Source organism: Musca autumnalis, unplaced genomic scaffold (genome assembly GCF_047663935.1).
Source record: "Musca autumnalis isolate F117 unplaced genomic scaffold, ASM4766393v1 scaffold_4, whole genome shotgun sequence".
In the NCBI taxonomy this organism is placed as follows: Eukaryota; Metazoa; Arthropoda; class Insecta; order Diptera; family Muscidae; genus Musca; species Musca autumnalis.
The window spans coordinates 58,837,877-58,854,045 of NW_027411977.1; positions in this window are offsets into that span (position 1 = coordinate 58,837,877).

The following is a 16,169-nucleotide window of genomic DNA, read 5'->3' on the forward strand; positions in this document are numbered from 1 at the left end:
GTAGAGTGTAAGAGATATATTGGTGGTCGCTAGCCGTGTATATCTCTAGGACTTTCCAGTTGACTATTCTGTTCGCAATATTTTCCGATACCATGGTTATATCTGGTATAGTGCCGTTACAACCCGGTCGTCTAAAGGTTGGTACACACCCTACATTTGCGATTGCCAGTCCTAATCTAGCTATCATTTCCATGATTTTTCTTCCTCTCGTGTTCGTCTCTTGCGAACCCCATTCTACTGCTCGGGAGTTGAAATCACCGGCCATGACAATGTTACCATCGATGTTCCTGGTTTCATCCTCTATTTCATTAAGCTTCAGCTGAAATTCATCCATCGAGTCACTGGGGGTGAGGTAGCAGCTCATGACTGTGACATCATGGAATTGAATCCAAACGTAACCATTCCCTTTTCCTTCTTTACTAGGCTTCTTGCTTCTCCTGTCTGGAATCCATATTGCAGCTGTTTTTGAAACATCCTCAAACCACTGTCCACTTATTTTTGATGAGTATTGCTCACTGATAACCATGATGTCTGCCTCTTGTTCATGCACTATCTGTGGTAGGATTGCATCTGCAACTTTTCCTCTGTGCATATTGAGCTGTAGGATCTTCATATTTGTTTTTTGGTTGAAAAGCAGCTGTTGGATCCAGGTAAGTGATCCACTTTGGCCTTCCCTTCTTCTGTACATATGCAGCATTTCTTCTGGTTTTTGCATTCTTTTAGTTTATGCCCTTTTTCTCCGCAACGGATGCATAGGCCCATGCCTTTTCTGTCCGGGCCGTTGCACTCATATTGATTATGTCCGGCACCAAAGCATCTATAACATCGTTTCAATTCTTCTCTGTACTTTACTTTGCTGTCAGTCACTCCGACTTTTAGCAGTCTGGTCTCCAGTATTTTCCTGGCGCCATGTATGGGAATTGTGACAAAAGCTCTTCTCTGTTCCCTGTGGTTTGGAGCTGTTAAATGTACTGTAATATCAGTTACAGCTATTTTTGTGGTCTTGTTTACTGCGAGTTTCACTTCTTCTGGGGTGGTTAAGGCATCCAGGTCTTGTAATTCGACCGTGGCCTTGGGTATTTTCTCCTCTACTGTGGCTGAGTCCTTCAGAGATGCTTTAATGGCGTCACAGAATTTTTCTCGCTCCCCACCTCTTCCCATCACCAATAGGACTGCTCCTGTTTTTGTTTTACTTATTGACCGTATGGCTACGTCTGCTTCCTCAGGTCTAACATTTTGTCTGATGTTTTTGAGTACATCGGAGTAACTGTTGCCTGCGCTTGGTTTAATGATGACAGCGTCGGAACGGTTTCTTGGTGTCTTCTTGTTTTTCTTGCCTACGGATATCCATTTTGTTTTATCTTCCGGTTGTTTTCTTATGGGTGGTTCTTTGGGAGTTTCTACCGCTTTCTTTTTGTGCCTCTTTCCAGGGTTAGCTTCGCCTGGGCTTGATGCACTTCTCTTGTGTTGACTCGGTTGAGGTGTCTGCGCAGGCTCAGCGGCTTATTTTATTCGCATAACTTTTTCTTTCGATTGCTTGTTCGGCTGTTTTCCAATTCCTTCTGTAATCGGCAATTACGTCGAGTAACTCATCTAATTCAGAGACACCATTTTGAACATCTCTGCTAATGTTCCGCTGCTTATTGATTGCGTCTTTCATCTTTCGAAGCACGTTATGACATTTTGCCAGGGCTTCCTCTTCCGATGTTCTCATTTGGAGTATGTATTCCTGCTTTGGAGAGGTTTGAACCAGCGTTATTAACGCCGCTGCTGCTGTAGATTGTGGAGTTTCTACGTTGCCTCGCATAAGTTCAGCTGTTTCTACCGCGGATGAGTTCACGGGGGTGCGCTTAATTCTTGAGCTGATGCGTAAAGCAAATGCTTCTTCTTCTTCTAGGGTTTGTGGAGTTGACGTCATTTTGTGTTGTTGTGTCCCAACTCAAATCCGTTATCTTTATCTGTAATGCAGTTACCCTTTATGTGACCCCGAGGTTGTCTACGCGCATGGAGGTCCTCGCGAGGGTTGACACAAGGCCTTATGAGCACATGTGTTCAGAGCCAGGTCGGGAGCTAATCAGGACCATAATGTCAACTGACCCTGCAAGACCAATTGAATGGCGACAGAATAAAGAGCGTTTTTTGAGGCCTTGCCAAGGTTTTAGTAGGACGGAGGATAGCACCGACATTAACCTGAAAGCCATTTCGGAGGGATTCCACTCCCACTTACTGAGGTGACAGACTGCCGCTGCTACCAGCCCGTGGCGATAAGATCGTAATGTAATCAGTATCGTGTTCCATATTCATAGCAGGGTTGTCATCGATGATTTTTGTATCAGGCAGCCGTCCCTAACATGGGAGCAGACGCTGACCCGAGAGCCGCTCGCTGCGAGGCAGACGCTCTCAGGGTTCACGTGGGGTCCGCGGGGTCGTTAAGCCCGTCACCTCTTGTTTTTGAGGTGCCCCTGCGGGGATAATAATAATAATAATAATAATAATAATAATAATAATAATAATAATAATAATAATAATTATGATAATAATAATAATAATAATAATAATAATAACAATAATAATGTCAAAAATCCATTCATAACTCACTGATTTTGACTAGCAATCTCAATTGAATTCTACGTGCGATTTATTGAATATTATATATTTCCTCCCAATACCAATCAATTTGTATTTACTCACAAAAGTGTTGTTACCTCCTTAACATACAACATTTTATGGAATTCCTTGAGAGCATTCCCAAACGACCCGACATATTATAAAGTTTTTCTCTGCATCCTAACAAAGGTTTTGTTGAAGTGAGTAAATAAATACGCATAAGGGCATAACTGTAGGTTAATGCGGAAAATTGTTATTTTTTCTTAAAAAAAAAACAAACATACCAAGTGAATGTGCAACGTAAATACTTTCATAAATCATTTAACAACAAAAACGAGGAGTAAAGGCAAAAGAGAAACAAGAAAAAGAAACCTTTACCATTCGAAAAGAAAACAAGTAACGTTTTTATTATCCTGAATAAACACATCTACGTGGAGACTTTCGAATAACAAAAACATGTAAAATATTTTCGAATCGACATCCAAAAGTAAAAAAAATCAGTTTGCAAGGTAAACACTTTTAAAAATGAAAGCATTCGTATAAAACTTGGTACACATATACATCTGTATCTGTTACTACTTGTAGATTTCCTCGTATTTCTTTTCACGGAATATTCTTGGGATAATGGGAAGCCATCAGAATTAGTTAATAATAGATACATAGGAAGGATCCGATTCGTCTTTAAAAAGTGCAGTACTTATGTTGATTTCTCGTTCATTTAAAGTGCACACGTGGAGTCGACTGAGATTCTAGAATTTTACACCCGTTAAGGATTGGTTAACTTGGTGGTTATCTACCCATTATCGCATAAGTGAGTATGAAAACCACACCACGTTATGCTAATGATAGGGACAGCCTCCACTCCCCTTTTTATACCCTCCACCATAATATGGAAGTACCCATGCTTCGGAGCCATACATTAGCACGGATAATATCAGCGTTTTGTATAGTGTTATTTTTGTTTGACGAGATGTGGCTTTGTTTTTAAATTGCTTACTTAGACCATAGTAGCATCTGTTGGCCAATACAATTCTTCTTATTTCACAACTGATGTTGTTTGTTGTGTCTATGGCAGTGTCGAGGTAGACGAAGTCTTTAACTACCTCAAAATCTTTTCGCCGTTTACCGCCAGACCCACTTTCGCAGATTCTGCTTCGACCTTCCTAAAGGTATCAGTTACTTTCTTTACTGATCGTCCCATGATGTCTATGTCATCAGCATAAGCAAGTAACATGTGGCTATTGGTGTAAATTGTGCCATTTCTTTTGACATTCGCATCTCGTATTACCTTTTCCAGCAAAATGTTGAATAGGTCACACGAAAGGATGTCTCCTTGTCTGAAACCTCTTTTGGTACAAAATTCTTCGGAGAGGTTCTTTCCAATTTTAACTGAGGACCTAGTATCAGTTAAAGTCATCTTACAAAGCGGGATGAGCTTTGCGGGGATACCAAATTCAGACATTGTATGGAATACCTTTGATCGGAGGGGACTGTCGAATGCTGCTTTATAATCGACAAAAAGGTGATATGTGTCGATCTGCATCTCTTATGTCTTCTCCAGGATTTGCCGCAGGGTAAATATCTAGTCAATCTAAAGCCGCATTGGCATGGTCCAATTATTTCGTTGGCCATTGGCTTTAGTCGTTCGCACAATATCCCTGACACTATCTTATAGACAATAGGGAGAAGACTTATGCCCCTATAGTTGGAGAATACAGTCTTATCTCCTTTCTTGTGGACGGGACATAGGATGCTCAGGTTCCAATCGTCGGGTACGCGTTCTTCCTGCCAGATGGTGCTAACTAGCTGATGCATACACCTTATCAGCGCGTCGCCTCCGGTTTTAAACAGCTCGGCTGGTAAGCCATCGGCTCCTGCTGCTTTATTATTCTTCAGCCGGTTGATTGTTGTTTTTACCTCATCTTGGCCGGGTGGTATACATTCTATACCATCTTCTGGGATTGGATCTGTGGCATCATCGTCTTCGCTACTATTGGATACCAGCAGATTGGAGAAATGTTCCTTCCATATCCTGAGCACGCTATCTGTATCTGTTACCAGATTACCTTGCTGGTCTCTACAGGAGGATGTGCCTGTACCAAACCCATCTGTTTGATGTTTCACTCTTTGGTAGAATTTTCGGACTTCATTCTGGCTCCTGTACATCTCGATTTTTTCACACTCCCGCTTTTCCATTTCTCTCTTTTTCTTGCGGAAAAGACGTTTCTCTTCTCTCCTTTTCTCCCGATATCTCTCTCGTGCGCTACGCGTTGCTACTGATTGTAAAGTAGCTCTATATGCCGCATTTTTCTCTTCGGTAGCAGCACGACACTCCTGGTCATACCATGAATTCCTTTGTGGAGGTCTCTGGAATCCAAGTATGGATTTTGCGGCTGTTTGCATGGAGTGGGCAATATTTTGCCATTGTGTTGTTATGTTATCGGGACAAGGAGTGCTCGCGTTAAGCAATTGGGCTAGTTGAGTGGAATATGCTGTGGCTATCTGTTGTGTTTGCAGCCTATCGATGTCCAACTTCCGCGTTGTGTCTGTTCGTGCTTTATTTGCAACGTTTAGACGGGTACGTACCTTTGCTGCAACAAGGTAGTGGTCCGAATCAATGTTTGCGCCTCGGAACGATCGTACATCCATCAAGCTGGATGAATGTCTTCCATCTATCACAACATGATCAATTTGATTATTTGTTCTTTGATCTGGAGACAGCCAGGGCCCCTTATGAATATCGAGATGATTAAATCTGGTACTGCTAACTACCATTTTTTTGCAGCTGCAAAGTCTATCAGCCTCATACCGTTGTCAGATGTTTCACTGTGGAGACTGAATTTCCCGACTGTTGGGCCAAAGATATTCTCCTTTCCAATTTTGGCATTAAAATCGCCTAGTATAATTTTAATGTCATGGGCAGGGCAACGGTCATATGTATCTTCTAAGCGCTCGTAAAATATATCTTTGGTCTGTTCGTCCTTTTCTTCAGTGGGAGCATGAGCGCAAATAAAGCTGATGTTGAAGAATTTAGCTTTTATTCGAATTACAGCAAGTTTTCATTCACGGGGGTGAAGCTGGATACCAGATGTTTTAGTCTCCGACTAACTACGAATCCGCAACCAAACTCATGCTTTACGTCATGGCAGCTATAATACAGTGCGTCACCTTTAGGTGTTGTTGTGACGCCTTTCCCAATCCATCGTATTTCCTGTATGGTAGTAATATCGGCCTTGTAATTATACCCTATACCACAATGTGGAAAAGGGTATTATAAGTTTGTTTTGGTAAAAATTCATGTAACACCGCGAAATATTCGTCGGAGACCCCCAATGTGGTATACCATTCTTCATATCTCTACGAGATAAAGCGATTTTGAGATGTGTGTCCGTCCGTCAGTCCGTCCGTCCGTCCGTCTGTCCATTGTAAATTGTAAACACGCTCCAGGCCGCAATTATGGACCGATCGTCACGAAATTTTGTATGGAGGTCGGGTTCAGATCAGAATAGATCCCTATTCTTATTGGTGATGATCGTGAAATATTTAGCGGGTGAAATGGACCAAAAACATAATATTTATCCAATTTTCTAGCGGCTCTGTAGGTCTCAATAGTAGTCCGATCAACGCGTAATTTTAAATAAGGTAAGAGTATATCACATAGAAGAAGCATGCAATTTGAGATGACGATCGGATAATATTTAGAGGGTTAAATGGACCAAAACTTTTGTGTGAAAATTGTGAAAAATTTTAATATACAGCTTATATCTTAATTCCTGGAAGTGACATTCCGGACAAGTGAGATATACTTCAAAGTGGAACGCTTGACCTTTCAATTGATGCCAATTATGTTGGTGTGCATGATCAGATAACAGAGTTACAGCCTAATATATTCCGTTATTTGTTTGTAGTGTAATAATAAACTCGCTAGAAGTCGCAATTATACATCAATAGTCACGAAATTTTGCAACGGGTAAGAGCATAGGTCGAAAAAGATGCCTACAATTTTGAATGATGATCTGATATTCTTTAGCGGGTGAAATGGACCATTACTTTTGTATGAAAAATATAAAAATTTTATTTTTGGTCGATATTTGAATTCCTTGAGGACATATAAATTTCTCAAAGTAGCCTACATATGGAAAAAATCTACTGACCTTTCCTCTGATGTAAATTTCAATAAAGTGTTTGCTAGATAACGGGCCTACTGCCTAATATATAATGGGTTCTGTGTAGAGAACCACATTTGTATACCATGCTACATATTGTCTCTCCAAAAGTTTATGTAACACCACGAAATATTCGTCCTAGACCCCTTATTTGGTATGCCAAAATTCATATCTCGACGAGATAAAGCGATTTAGTGATGTGTGCCCGTCTATTAAAAATTGTAAACAAGCTTTTAAGGCCGCAATTATGGACCGATTGTAACGAATTTTTCAAGGAGTTTGGGTTCGGGCCAGAATAGAAATGATTAGTTTTTGGTGATGATCGTGAAATGTTCACGGGATGAAATGGACCAAAAACAAAATGTTAACCAATTTTGTAGCGGCTCTGTAGGTCAAAATAATAACCCGCAAAATTTAAACAAAGTTTGAGTTTATGATGAAGAAGAAGCGTACAAACCAGTGTGAAGATCAGATAATATTTAACGGGTTAATGGACTGAAACTTTTGTGTGAAATTGGTAAAAATTTCAATAACGTAGCGGTTAAACAACGGAAGTAGTAGTACTACATAAGTGGGTTTCATTACATTTTAGTTTGTGTGAACTAAATTTTCCTTTCCTGCTACAAAAATGTCTTTGTCATGCTAGATAACTTTTTGGTTTTGGTCATAAGTATTATACATTACATCTCTGGTTTTTGATAATTAAATTTTCACAAATAATTGAAAAGAAGAGCGTGGAGAGCGTTTGTCCAGGGATAGTGGTATAGGGTATCCCATGGTCGGCTCCGTCCGACTATAGACTTTTCTTACTTGTTTTCAAGTACGTCTGTCAATGCGAAGACTGCACCTTCTCTATAAAGAGTGCGAACATTCCAGGTGCATATTCGCAGATCATGATCCTTAAAACGTTTGCGGGATTCGTCAACGAAAAGACTGAAATTTGGTACTTATTCTTCGTTGGGGATATACAATTTTCCCCCAGAAATTTGTCGGTATAGGCCCACGCCTTAGTATAGCCTCCATTGAAAGGAACCCCCCTATTTCCGATATTTTGCAGGTTGTGACCTCAATATTTCACCGAAATGGCTGAAATTTGGTATTTGGTCTTCATTTAAGGTATTACACGTTCCATGTGTATAGGTTCACGCCTTCATATAGCCCCCATAGAACATATAGCCCCCATGAGGTTATAAAATATTCCAGAAGAGAATTATCAGTATAAGTCCGCGGGTTCCTATATCTCCCAGAGAAGCGTACCTCTTGATTTTCGGTATTTTGAAGGGTTTACGAAATATCGGAAATTTGGTATTTAGTCTTCTTTGAGTCTAAAAACTTTCCGCCAAAAATTTGTAGGCGTAGATCGTCGTTTTGATATAACGTCCATGGAACGGTACCTCCAGAATTTTGGTATTTTGAAAGTTAGCCACATTGTTTTACCGAACTTGCTGAAATTTGTCATTTAGTCTTCTTCATAAACGAAAGGAAACTAATTGTTCCATTTTACTTCAATACAACTCGTGGTGGAGGGTATAACAACTTCGGCCTGGCGTAATTTACGCCGTTCGCACTTGTTTCTGCTTAATCTGGTTTCAGTTCTACGAATGTGGCTGCTTTGATGGGTTGTAGGCACAAAGCTACTGGTGTTAGTTGGGGAATAAATCCTAAACAGACTTTGCTACGGGCTGCAACAGCGAAATCGGTCTGCACCATTTGGATTATTTAGAATAGCAGAAGGGTTGGGCAGATCTCTGGGATGGTGCTTAATGAACGGAGTGAAACTAGAACAATTAGCTTTCCTATGATTGATGGAAGTGTCAGAGGTGATGAAATCAGGCGGACTGCTGATGGATACAGGGAGATGGTCTGACCCAACAGAAACAACGGGTTGCCAGTTGACACGATGGTTATTTTTATCTGGAGGATCTGTGACACTCTCCGTTAATTCTGTTAGGGGCGCCCTCATTGGCCATGCACTATACCCCTCTTGTCATTGCCGAGGACCGAATACCACAACTGATGATGACCATTAAAGCCCCCCAACACCAGACGGTTATGACCTTCAAAAAGAGGGATAATGTTGGCCTTATAACCTGGAGAACAGATATTTATCGGCGGGAGGTATACGTAACGAACTCTACCTCGGCAGTTTCACACCTGACATTCCATATAGGGGTCATTAGAGTCCGACTCAAGGGAGATAGGTCTCAATTGAAGAGACTGGTGCGATTCTTCAATAGTACGTTGTAACCATCATAACGCTGTAAGCTTCACATATTTTGATGACAACGATAGTCCCTGTCGGCATCTCTTACCGAACTTTGAGTGCGGTAGATGTGGATGTGACAAACTGAGTTCATCCATATTTTTTCTGGGGTTTCCTCCGTCCCGGCACGGACCACACTGATGTGACAGTCGCTCTAAGGAATATTAAAGGTTATAATCAAATCTGCACTCCTCCATGTTTTGGTATAGCCCCCATATAACGATAGCTGCCGATTTTTCAGGGTTTTAGCTACATTTTTTGAATGAACTTCCCGAAATTTGGCATTTGAGGTTCCCACGGGTTCTCCACCAAAAACTGTTATTATAGGTCCCTAGGCCTCATATTAAGGTGTCGCCCGATTGAATACATTTTAGATACATTTTCCGAACTAATTTAGTGGACATGATAATTTTGGGTGACGTAGGGGATGGAAGATACCAAGGAACGGTCCTGCCCGGCTTTAACATGGCAAAGCTCAGGATTTATCTTGGCCCCCTTTCATTTCAAGTGGACACTGACCTCCCCGTGGTGTAACCTGGGGAACTGCCTTTAACACCCGTTAAAGGTAGTGAGCTAACATGTGCCGCGCTTTCACCCATAAGAACGTTAAAAACTTGGGTTTGGGCGTCGGGTTAGTAACCCTCCCCTAGAAAAACAGCCTACTATGAAAAAACGAAAGAAAAGAAAAACAAATCCCTCAAAAGTTGACGAACCCAGCAAACGTTTTAAGGACCATGATCTGCGAATCTGCACCTGTAATGTTCGCACTCTTTATAGAGAAGGTGCAGTTTACGCATTGGCAGATGGAAAGGAGAATATCTTTGGCCTAAAAGTCGGGAAATTCAGTCTCCACAGTGAAACATCTGACAATGGTATGAGACTTATAGACTTTGCAGCTGCAAAAACATGGTAGTTAGCAATACCAGATTTAAGCATCTCGATATTCATAAGGGCACCTGGCTGCCGCCAGATCAAAGAACAAGAAATCAAATTGATCACGTTGTTATAGATGGAAGACATGTATCAAGCGCGTTGGATGTACGATCGTTCCGAGGTGCAAATACAGATTCGGACCACTACCTTGTTGCAGCAAAGGTACGTGCCAGATTAAACGTAGCAAACAAAGTGCGAACAGACACAACACGAAAGTTAGACATCGGTAAGCTGCAATCACAGCAGATATCCACAGCATATTTCACTCAACTGGCCCAACTGCTTAATCAAAGCACTCCTCGTCCCGATAACATATCAGGACAATGGCAAAACCTTGCCCACTCCATGCAAACAGCCGCAAAATCAGTACTTGGATACCAAAGACCTCCACCAAGGAATCCATGGTATGACCAGGAGTGTCGTGCTGCTACCGAATAGAAAAATGTGGCATGTAGGGCTACTTTACAATCCGTAGCAACGCGTAGCGAAGGAGAGAGAGGTATCGGGAGAAAAGGAGAATGGAGAAACGTCTTTTCCGCAGGAAAAAGAGAGAGATGGACAAGCGGGAGTGTGAACAAATCGAGATGTACAGGAGACAGAATAAGTCCGAAAATTCTACCAATGAGTGAAACATCAAACTGATGGCTTTGGAACTGGCACATCCTCCTGTAGAGACCAGCATGGTAACTGATACAGAGAGTGTGCTAAGGATATGGAAAGAGCATTTTTCCAAACTGTTGGTATCCAATAGTAGCGAAACCGACGAAGATACCACAGACCCAATCCCAGAAGATGGTATTGAATGTATACCACCCGGCCAAGATGAGGTAAAGACAGCAATAAACAGGCTGAAGTACAATGAGGCAGCAGGAGCTGTTTAAAACCGGCGGCGACACGCTGATAAGGTGTATGCATCAGCTAGTTAGCTCCATCTGGCAGGAAGAACGCGTACCCGACAATTGGCACCTGAGCATCCTGTGTCCGTCCATAAGAAAGGAGATAAGACTTTATGCTCCAACTATAGGGGCATAAGTCTTCTCCCTATCGCCTACAAGATAGTGTCTGGGATATTGTGCGAACGACTAAAACCCATGATCAACGCAATAATTGGACCATACGAGGGCGGTTCGGAAACTTCTTAGCCTATGAAAGAGAATAGTTAGTTTTTCAAAAATATTGTTATTTTTCAATATAATCTCCTGAAACTTCAATACACTTAGTCCAACGCTTTTCTAGCAATTCTATCCCTTGATTAAAATAGCTTGCCAGCAAGGAATTTTTTTGAGATTTGGGAACAAGTAAATCTCACTGGGAGCTAAATCAGGAGAATAAGGTGGGTGGTCAAGCAACTCGTACTTTAATTCGTTGATTTTAGCCATTGTTAAAACACTCTTGTGCGCTGGTGCGTTGTCTTGATGAAAAATTATTTTTTTGTGTTGTAAGCCTGGACGTTTTTCTCGAATTTGTACATTTAATTGATCCAAAAGGTTGCAATAGCACTCTGAATTTATTGTTTTACCCTTTTGCAGATAGTCAATCAATAAAATACCTTTAAAGTCCCAAAAAACCATTGCCATAACCTTACCAGCCGATTGAATTGTTTTTGCCTTCTTTGGGGCACTTCCTCCAGCTTCAGTCCATTGTTTGGATTGTTCTTTTGTCTCTGGAGTATAGTGGTGGATCCATGTCTCATCAACAGTTATGAAACGACGCCTAAAATCCATTTTATTTCGCTTCAAACGTTACGAACAAGCTTGAGAAATGTTCATTCTTATGCGTTTTTGATCGACTGTTTACAAATGCGGCACCCATCTTGCAGAAAGCTTTTTCATCTGTAGTTCTTCATGCAAAATTAAATGGACTCGATCATTTGAGATGCCCATGATATTAGCAATTTCACGCACTTTTATTCGTCGATCATTTAATACCATATCATGCACTTTGGCTACAATTTCTGTTGTTGTTGCTGTTTTTGGACGTCCACTACGTGGTTCATCTTCAATGCTTGTACGACCACGTTTAAATTCAGCAACCCAATTTTTTACCGTTGCATATGAAGGAGCACTTTCACCTAACACATTCACCATACCATTATGAATTTCTTGTCCCGATAAACCTTTTTTATGTAAATATTTAATGACAGCACGCATTTCTAATTTTTCCATTGTAAAAAAATTGCGGATGCGTCTTTTTTGAACACCTGTTTCTATATGTAGGAGTTGCCAGATCGAAACAAAATTTAACATGTGTTCATAACAGAGATGGAAGTTTCCAAAACACTTAACTTTTTTCTGTTTATACCGCGCTTTTTGTGCTAGGCTAAGAAGTTTCCGAATTGCCCTCGTACCAATGCGGCTTTAGACCTGCCAAGTCCGCCATTGACCAGATATTTACCCTGCGGCAAATCCTGAAGAAGACCCAAGAGATGCAGATCGACACCTACTACCTTTTTGTCAAAAGAAGTGGCACAATCTACACCAATAGCCACATGTTACTTGCTTGTGCTGATGATATAGACACCATGGGACGATCAGTAAAAGAAGTAACCGATACCTTTATGAAGGTCGAAGGAGAATCTGCTGAAGTGGGTCTGGCGGTAAACGGCGATAAGACCAAGCTGGTGTCGACGCGCAATGCTTCCATTGAGATCGGACCAACTGTTGAAGTTGGTTCCTATAATTTTGAGGTAGTAAAAGACTTCGTATACCTCGGCACCGCCGTAAACACAACAAACGACATCAGTTGTGAAATAAAAAGAAGAATTGTATTGGCCAACAGATGCTACTTTGGCTTAAGTAAGCACTTTAAAAACAAAGCCACAACTCGTCAAACAAAAATAACGCTTTACAAAACACTGATACTACCCGAGCTGATGTATTGTTCCGAAGCCTGGGTACTTGCGCAAGCAGATAAGGCAGTGCTTGGCGTGTTTGAGAGAAAAATTCTTCAAAAGATATACGGACCAATCTGCGTTGACTGTGAATATCGACGTTGTATGAACCACGAGCTGTATCTGCTATACAACGACATCAGTATAGATAAACGTATCGAGAAGCATCGATTGCGTTGGCTAGGCCATATAATAAGAATGAGCAATGATGAACCCGCTAAAAAGGCGTATAAATTCGAGCCACATGGCGGTGCAAGCAGAATTGCCAGGCCAAAGAATAGTTGGCGCAAACAAGTGGATGAAGATATGACAAGGCGCGGTATTCCAAAAAGCGAAGCACAAAACAGAGAGAATTGGAGATCTTTCTTAAGCTGGGTACACATTGTCAGTTTTGAATGACAGCTTTGTTGTTACCTGCTAGTGTGGCCGTTCATTTTTGTCATTCATCATGCAACCACAAAATGTTTTGCGGTTGCTGGACGGTTTGACAGTTATCGATAATTGCGAAATATCGACATTCAAAACTGACAATGTGTACTGTACTTTAGTTCGGTCTATGGAACAAATGTTCTGTAATGGGCCAGCTAAGTAAGTAAGTCTTACGTCTTAGAAAATCCAAAATCCTGCCAAGCGCAAGTGTTCATTGTTTTCACGGCTGGTAACCTTGACTCCTTGTAAGGAGTGACACTTTCTTTGTCTGGTTGATTGTCCCCATGTAAATTTATGTTCTCTTGTCCTAGCATGTTTAACAACACCCTTTTTTAAGGTGCTCAGGTCCAAGACTCCTTATTTTCACAGCAGATAACCTTGACTCCCCCGTTTGGAACATCACTGCGAATGTTTTGGTGGTCCTATAACACTCGCATCGGCTCTCACAGATTTTCTTCTCAGACTCATTTCTATTTATGACTGTCACTTGAAGATCGCCTGGGCCATTGGCAGTGTGGTGTCCTGTTCCAAGCAATGTCTGAATTTGGTATCCCCGCAAAGCTCATTCGGCTTTGTAAAATGACTCTAACTGACACAAGATCTTCAGTTAAATAGGAAAGAACCTCTCTTAAGAGTTTTGTACCAAAAGAGGTTTCAGGCAAGGAGACAACCTTTCGTGTGATCTTTTCAACATCCTGCTAGAAAAAGTTATACGAGAGGGAAACGTCAAAAGAAGTGGCACACCAATAGCCACATGTTACTTGCTTATGCTGATGATATAGACATCATGGGACGATCAGTAAAATAAGTAACCGATGCCTTTATGAAGGTCGAAGGAGAATCTGGTAAAGTGGGTCTGGCGGTAAACGGCGAGAAGACCAAGCTGATGGTGTCGACGCGCAATGCGTCCATTGAGATCGGACCAACTGTTGAAGTTGGTTCCTATAATTTTGAGGTAGTAAAAGACTTCGTATACCTCGGCACCGCCGTAAACACAACAAACGACATCAGTTGTGAAATAAAAAGTAGAATTGTATTGGCCAACAGATGCTACTTTGGCTTAAGTAAGCACTTTAAAAACAAAGCCACAACTCGTCAAACAAAAATAACGCTTTACAAAACACTGATATTACCCGTGCTGATGTATGGTTCCGAAGCCTGGGTACTTGCTCAAGCAGATAAGGCAGTGCTTGGCGTGTTTGAGAGAAAAATTCTTCGATAGTTCTACGGACTGATCTGCGTTGACGGTGAATATCGACGTCGTATGAACCACGAGCTGTATCTGCTATACAACGACATCAACATAGTTAAACGTATTGAGATGCAGCGATTGCGTTGGCTAGGCCATATCATAAGAATGAGCGATGATGCACCCGCTAAAAAGGCGTATAAATTCGAGCCACATGGCGGTGCACGCAGAATTGGCTGGCCAAAGAGTAGATGGCGCAAACAAGTGGATGAAGAGATGACAAGGCGCGGTATTCCAAAAAGCGAAGCACAAAACAGAGAGAATTGGAGATATTTTCTTAGTTCGGTCTATGGAACAAATGTTCTGTGTTGGGCCAGCTAAGTAAGTAAGTAAGTCTTATGTTTTAGGAAATCCAAAATTCTGCCAAGCCCAAGTGTTCATTGTTTTCACGGCTGGTTACTTTGACTCCCTTGTTAGGAGTGGCAGTTTGTTTGTCTGGGTGGTTGTCCCCATGTTACTTTATGTTCTCTTGTCCTAGCATGTTTAACAACGCCCTTTTCTAAGGTGCTCAGGCCCAAAATTCCTTATTTTCACAGCATATTACCTTGACTCCCCCGTTAGGAGCATCACTGCGAATGTTTTGGTGGTCATGTAACGCTCGCATCGACTCTCACTGATTTTCTCCTCAGACTCATTTCTATGTATGACTGTCACTTGAAGATCGTCTGGGCCATTGGCAGTGTGGTGTCCTGTTTCGTGGCGATCTGAAAAGTGGGTGGGTGAATGTGATCTGGAGTATTTGTGGCTTTGGTAAGCTTTTGGGATTGACCTGGCCTATTACTATTACCCCTAGGATGTTTGTTATTGAAAATGGGCTTTATCGGTTCACGTTTTCATATAACCCCCATAGGACGGTACCTCCCGATTTTCGGTATTTTTATGGTTTTAGCCTCATTATAAATGGCTGAAATTTGGTATTTAGCCTTCGTTGGGGGTATAAAATTTTCCACCAGTCGGTGAAGGTTCACGCCTTCATAAATCCGCACCGAACGATACCTCACGATTTTCGGTATTGTGAAGGTTGTGGCCTCCATATCCCACCTAAATGACTGATATTTGGAATTTAGTTTTCGTTGAGGGTATAAAACTTTCCACCTGCAATTTTTCGGTATAGGTCCACGTCTTCATACAGCCCCCAAAGAACGATACCTCCCGCTTTTCCGTATTTTGGAGGCTGTGCCCTCAATGTCCCCCGAAATAGGTGAAATTTAATATTTAGTCTTCGTGGGGGTATAAAATTTTCCAACTGAAAATTTTCGGTAAAGGTACTTGCCTTCATATAGCCCCCTTAGAACGGTATCTCCCAATTTTCGGTATTGTGAAGGTTGTGGCCTCCATATCCCACCATAACGCCGTTCTCACTTGTTTTTAATTTGTCACAATCAATACGTCGTTGTGTGTTGGGCTGCTGAGGTCCACCATGACTAACCACCCCCTACCACTCCAATAACATTAAAAAATAAGCCTCTAATACGTTGAGGCACCCATGTATGAACGTGGCTTCATTCTAATACAGTTAGTACCCTTCTGCAAACGTAAAAACAACGATGGGGAGGATAAGTTTGCTTTTTTTATTTTGACAATTTCATAATTTCAAGTGAAATAAGTTTAGCGTTTACAGTGTTTCACAGA